Consider the following 7,057-nt stretch of genomic DNA (forward strand, 5'->3'; position numbering starts at 1 on the left):
GTTGTTACACTTGCTGTTGTCCCAGAGATCCACGCTATCCTCATTTTTTTGGATTTTTTTCTTTTTCCTGTTTCTGTTGAGTGTTTTCCACTTTCTTGTCTACCAAATCACCTATTTGATCCTCTGTTTCATCTCGTCAACTATTGAGCCTATCTAATGTGTTCTTCATTTCAGTTATTGTATTCATTTCTGACTGGTTCTTTTCTGTGGTTTCTATCTCCTTTTTTATTTTTTTCTATCTCTTTGTTGAAGTTCTCACTGATATTATCTATGCTTCCCTTAAGTTCATTGCGTGTCATTACAACCAGTGTTTTAAACTGCATCTGGTAAATTGTTTGCCTCAATTTTGTTTAGTCTTTTTTTTTTTTAAGTTTTATCCTGTCCTTTCATTTGGAATATGTTTCTTCGTTTCATCACTTTGGCCGCCTCCTTGTGTTTGTTTCTATGTATTAGACCTGCTACTTCTCCCAGTCTTGTCAGAGTGGAATTATGTAGTAAGTCCTGTGGGGCCCAGTGGCTCAATCTCCATGTTCACTTGAGCCAGATGCTCCAGGGGTGTCCCCTTGTGTGGATTGTGTGTGCTCTGCTATTGATTGCTGTTGGCATATCAGGCTAATTGACTGTGAGGGCTGTCTATGACTACAGTAGGCAAGCTGTTATGTGGGAGCTGACCCCATGGAGCAGGATTTGCTTTAGTGGGGCTCTGGTGCCTGCTGAGTTGGGTGTGTCATTTGTGGTCCTAATTGGGTCGTGCTCTGATATGGTTTGAAGCCATCCCCCAGATGTGTTGGACTGGGGCTGCTTGGGAGGGGCTCTAGCGCAGGCCAAGCTCAGCTGCTGCTCATGTCTGGCCTGAGGCCATCTGTAGGAGCAAGCTACAAAGTGATGTTCGGTTGGTAGCTGATTATGCTGGGTTTAGCGGCATCTGGGAGTGGTTATGCTGAGAACCAAGTCTGGCTGCCACTAGTGCCAGGCTCAGGATGCTTAGCAAAGAGGTACAGGGCACACTGAGGCCAGCCACTGCTCATTCGGGGCTTGTGGACCTTGGAGAGATTTTAGGAAGGTGGGGGAAAGTTTCACCAAAAGAACAGTGGCACCTGCGAGCACTTTAATTCTTCCAGCCCTTACCTGAAAGCCAGACAATTCTATTCCTTCCCATATGCCCCTGCTGTCCATTTGCTGGAGCTTAGTGGGAGTGTTTGTGAGTGAGTCTGTGTATGGGCACTTTAAGAGGATTCCTGGGTCTCCAGCAGCCCTCTGTCTCACCCAGTCAGAATCCCAACTGATTTTCATAGCCAGATGTTGTGAGAAATCCTCTTCCTGGCACTGGTGGTCCAGGCTGGGGAGCCTCATGTGGAACTGGAACCCCTCACTCCTCTTGGGGGACCTCCACAGCTGAGATATCCCTTCCTATTCTGAACCACTACACGCAATCTGGGGCCATCTCCTTCTGTGTCTCCTCCCCTCCTACCAGTCTCAATGTGGCTTCTTATATCCTTAGTTATACAAGTTTTGTTCCAATAGTTTTCGGGTGGTTCTTTGGAATGGTTGTTCTATAATTTAGTTGTAATTTTGAGGCGGTCATGGGAGGAGGTGAGCACAACATTTATCTACTTCGTCATCTTGAGCAGAAATCTCAACCCCGGATATTTTAAAACATGACCTGAAACTGTATTTATTTATGCTTTTTAAAAAAATGCTTCAAGTCTAATCTTGTCTAGATATAGTAATAATGGGTATTACATAATAGGACATAGAATACAAGATCTAGACAGGAATAAGTGCAATAATTATATATGTGACATTTAGAACTGCCAAGTTGATATTATCTGATGATTTTTGTTGTTGTTGGATTAAGTGGATCTGAGGTAACTATAGTCTGTGTATCTAATTGGCTACCCAATATTGTAAACCTCTCATACCATGGACCAGAGGCCTTTCAGAAAAGGCCTTTAATGTATATTTTAACATTATGTCCAAAAATGAATATATATGTATATGTGTGTGTGTGTGTGTGTGTGTGTGTATGTGTGTGTATGTATATATATTCACAGATATACAGTGACAGGATTGAGAGGAACTTGTCACACAAATTTAAATATACCACAATTTTTGTAGCCCTCTTTTGATCTATCTATGTTGTTTTTTTAATCATCACCTGAGGATATGTTTTTATTGATTTCAGAGAGAGAGAAAATAGATGTGAGAGAGAAACATCAATCAGTTGCCTCCCGCATGCCCAGACCAGGGATGGAACCCACAATCAAGTAAGCATGAATGAAACCTACAGCCTTTTTTCATATATGGGACAATGCTGCAACCAACTGAGCCACCCGGCCAGGGCAACATATCTAAGCTTTTTAAATAAAAATAGGGAACTGAAACAACAACAAAATACCAGTGTCCCAGACTTCCCCCTTCCTCCAACAGGTCTGGCTTTGAATGACATAGAAACAGTCATATAACCAACCTATAGCAATGGGCAGCTGGGAAAAGGAGAATGTGATCATGTTTCCAGGGCAGTTAGAAGAGCTAAATTATGAGAAAGAATGTTCAGGTTCTATGTGAGACTAGTCAGGTTCGTGTTTGACTTTACATTATCTCCTCCTTTTCTAAAATGAGCAAAACTTGTGCTTGTTTCGTGACAAGTCATATCGAAAGATAGAGTGGTTTCCTGCTACATCTTTCTTGAAGCAAGCATTGCCATTTTACCTTGAAAAGGCCACATCATTTGTGTACCCTGCCCCATGCCCTGATGATGGGTATCTGGGTCTTACATGTGCTCCTTGCAACTACCAAGAAAAATTTCCTTAAGAGTTCAAAATCAAAACAAAATGATGAGTCTCCTCTTCAGATTTAGAGAAGAGGAAGTAGTGGTGTATTTTACAAAACAAGTCATACCCTGCAATATTCATTGCTTAATATTTCTTTGTGAAGCTTCCTATTTGGCTTTACAGCGGTTTTTAACCCCAAGATGGAGTTTGCGTAATAGAGGGTTCAATGTTCTTCTGTAATAGACTAAAGCTTTATTTTACCTTCCTTTCTCCTCCACTGGCCTTTTGCTTTTCTCTGTCAATGCTCAGTACATGCACTCTTCCTTTTAGAAAGCCTCATAGAACCATATCCTCTCTTCTTTGAACTCCTATAGCACAGACAGACTACCTTTCCTTGGACTCTCATCATCTAACCTTCTTATCAGGGCTGCTTCCACTGTAGAACTTGCTATGCAAATGGTACCCACTGGAGGTGTGCAGTACACGGCAACCCTACTTCTCTGGTCCAAGCTTTTATAGAACCTATTTCAGTTATATGTATTTATTCCCCAAAAATGTACACACACACTTAGAATAAGTATAAAGGCAGTGTTTATTAAAAGACATTTCATTTTTAAAATTGAACTATCAGCTGTTAAAGTGTGTATATACCATATATATATATATATATATATATATATATATATATATATATATATTTGTGATTCCTTGATTAATTTCTGTCTTGCCCACCAGTCTGTGAGCCCCCTTGAAGTCAGGGACCTTGTCTGGTTTTGCTCACCACTGAATCTGTCTCCTACCCATAGTGCAGTGGCTGGTACACAGCCTCTAAATTGTCCTCTTGCCTCCAAATTCATATCCTTTCCAATCCATTCTTCTCACTGTCACCAACATCTTTACAAACTCAGATAACTCCTTTCTAAAAAAAAAAATGTATTGCTTCCAATACCTATAGATTAAAATCTAAATTCCAGGCTACAAGCAAAACCTAGGTGTAGGTTTTTAAGCCTTGTTTACCTTCCCGAGAATGTTGCTTTTTATTCAGGCTTATATTACACTAGAGGCCCAGTGTACAAATTCGTGCACCGATGGAGCTGGCCGGGGGGAGGGGCCATGGGCAGTTGGTGGACCGACCCCACCCCCTGGTCAAACTCCCTTTCACATTCCCAGTCGAGGGGAAAATTTGCATATTAGCTTTTTATTATATAGAATTACCTTGTCTGAAACAGAGCTAGTTATTTCCCTACCTTGTTTCCTCTTTAGATTGTAAATCAATTGCATCTTTGTAAACTCTTGGTCCTCATAAAATTCAGTTAATAGTTTAATTGGCTTATTATGGAGCTATCTCTAGAATTACCATACTTGATAGCTATGTAGTTCTTCCTACACAAATTTAAGATGTTTTATAAATATTCTCTTGTTTATATCACAGTAGACTAAGAATATATTTTATTCTATTGTTTCATTTACAGCTGTCAATCGTATTGCCTACAGCATGGTAATAGTAATACAATGGGCTTTGCAATCCTCTATTAGTGAAACCTTGAATATTTGTTTTATCTATTAAACTTTGGTATCTACTTCAGCCCTTTCATCCTATATTTAATTATATTAATTAGTGTTTTAGGTTTTAACCAATTATACTTTATATTTGCCTCTATTGTATTTCTTTTCTAAGGGTTAGTTTGATAATGTCTATCAGAACTCGGTCATAGTGTCTTTTGGTTGCTTCCCTATGTAAAATAAAAGTTTTACCTGTTTTAAAATATTTAGAATATTTTGAGATAATAGAAAATTAAAATTCCAGCAGAATGAGGATTTGCACAAATTCAATGTAATATCTGTCTTTTGTTGCCTAGGTAAGTTGTATCGTATTTTAAGGTGCAGTGATTTAAGAAGGTTACCTTAACTTCAGTTTTCAAAGTTAATGCCATCTTGATTCCAAAGATTCTAAGAGCCTTTTAAAAATATTTAAAAATAAATAGATGAACTATACTTTGCAAAACTATAATAGCAGAAAACTGGAAACATTCCATATGGTTATAAATTGGGAGTTGTTTAAATAACTTGTGGTGCATCTATGCAAAGGAGTGCTATGCAGGTGTGAAATAGAGTAAGGACTATCTCTGTATATTATTATGGAGTTCTTCAGGATATATTATATCTATGTACCTAGGTTTTGCTTCAAAATAATGAGAGTAAAGAGGAGAAGTAGAAGGGTTTAGATAAAACAAAATTGCTTATGAATTGTTATTTGTTGAAGCTGGTTGATGAGTACATGAGGATTCATTATACTATTCTGCAGCTTTTGTTTATATTTGAAACATTTCTTAAAGGAAAAGCTAAAAAATAACAGGCACGGTCTAACATTCTGAAGGAAATATATTTCTGGGATAGTCATTATGTAATTGAATATACAGATTTTGGCATATTAAACACAAACAAATCTAGATATATAATCAGTTTTCCTCTCCCTGAAGATTTAGACAATAAACTGTAATTACTTACCAAATGTAAAGTGTTGTGATACCTTAATAATAATAAGTTCTTTTTAAAAATTGCTTTATGTCATTGAAAAAAATATATGTGTGTTAAAAGAGGGAAAGTCCAAGTGATATCAATATCTATTAATATCACATTAAGACAATCTGACATTTAGTGACTTCTGATAGAAGTATGTGCTGCCACCTATGACATATTTTTGTAGTGGGCAGAGGAAAACAAGTGCATGTGTAAGTTATAGCTAAGGCAGAAAATCAGAAATAGAGAATGGAAGCTAGCAGTCCAGAGGCATTATCACATTTAATCTGCACATGTCAGTGATTTTCAACTGGTGTGTCACAAGAATTTTTAAAATATGCAGTATTTGACCATTTAGACAGGGACACTGACCTCTCTTCCCTTAAATAGTCAAATTTTAAAAAATGGCAACAGTCAACATAACAATAGCCATCTGGTGTGAATGAATCAAAAGTATACCTTTTTTGTTGTTTGTTAGATCGGCAAAAAATATAATATACTTTCTGGTGTGCCTCAGAATTTTAGTAATTAGTTTATGTGTGCCAAAGATGAAAAAGGTTGAAAATCACTGGCATATATTCTTTATGAAGCAGAAAAATTAGTTACTGTTACTCCCATTTTAGAAAGAAAGAAAGAAAGAAAGAAAGAAAGAAAGAAAGAAAGAAAGAAAGAAAGGAAGAAAGAGCCATAATGAATAAATGACATGCCTGTGGCCACTTGGTAAATAAAGGAACCAGAGCCTACTTGCATTCTCAATTCATATTAGAGAATATGCTTTCCATATTAAAAGAATGGAGATTCCTATGACCACGGAGCAGCTAATCTGATAAGATGGACATGAGAGATGATATGTGTTCAACAGAAGATCCAGACCTTAAAGTTACGACAGTTGGTTAAATATATTGTAACAGATGGAGACTCCTAGGCTTTGGATGGTGAGCACGCAATGCAATATACAGATGATATAGTATTGTACACTTAAAACTTACATAATGCTATTAACCAATGTCAGCCCCCAAATTTAATTTTTTTTAAAGAAAAAAATTCTGACAGTTGGAATTATCTTCTTTAGCAAGAGAAGAGTACAGGTATACTCTCCTTTTGCATGTAAAGTCATATATTTCAGAGATGAAAAGAGCAGATGATTAACTTGACATTCTCTTGTGCAATGGAGGCCTCTTATCAGCTCTCTCTTGGAAGGACATCCATCCCAATGCCACCAAAGTGGGCCAATAAAGACCTTGCAGGCCAAGACAGGGGTCCTTTTAGAAACTGCTCTGAGTCCACTTGAATACATGAACAAATCAATGGCCAGTACACAGAGCTGGCTTCATAGGTGTGTGACCTGTGCAGTCATATAGGACCTGCTCTTAGAAGGGTCTTGCATTTACTTTCATGCTCTGGTGTCACCATCTTGATATTTGAATGATTTTATTTTTGAGCTTATGCTTTGTAAGTGAAGTCTGATAGGACAATTGAACATACACATGAGCAGCAGAGGTAGGCCAGGTGGCAGTGCACACAAGCATTGGCTCGAGCTGTGACCATAGCAGGCAGTGTGGGTGCTGAGCATTTAGCCTGGTGGCCTGGTGTTCGGGTGCATGCCTTAGGTAGTATAGGGCATCCCAGGGTGTTGGTTTTACTTTTCCATAAACTTTGAATAAACTTTGTGTTGTATTTTAAGGACGAAGGCTTATTTATTTACCCAATCAATGAATAGTAATTGAATGCCTACGACAATGCTCGGTAAACAAAATTAGGTT

This window comes from Myotis lucifugus, unplaced genomic scaffold, assembly GCF_000147115.1.
Source record: "Myotis lucifugus unplaced genomic scaffold, Myoluc2.0 scaffold_18, whole genome shotgun sequence".
Classification (NCBI taxonomy): Eukaryota; Metazoa; Chordata; class Mammalia; order Chiroptera; family Vespertilionidae; genus Myotis; species Myotis lucifugus.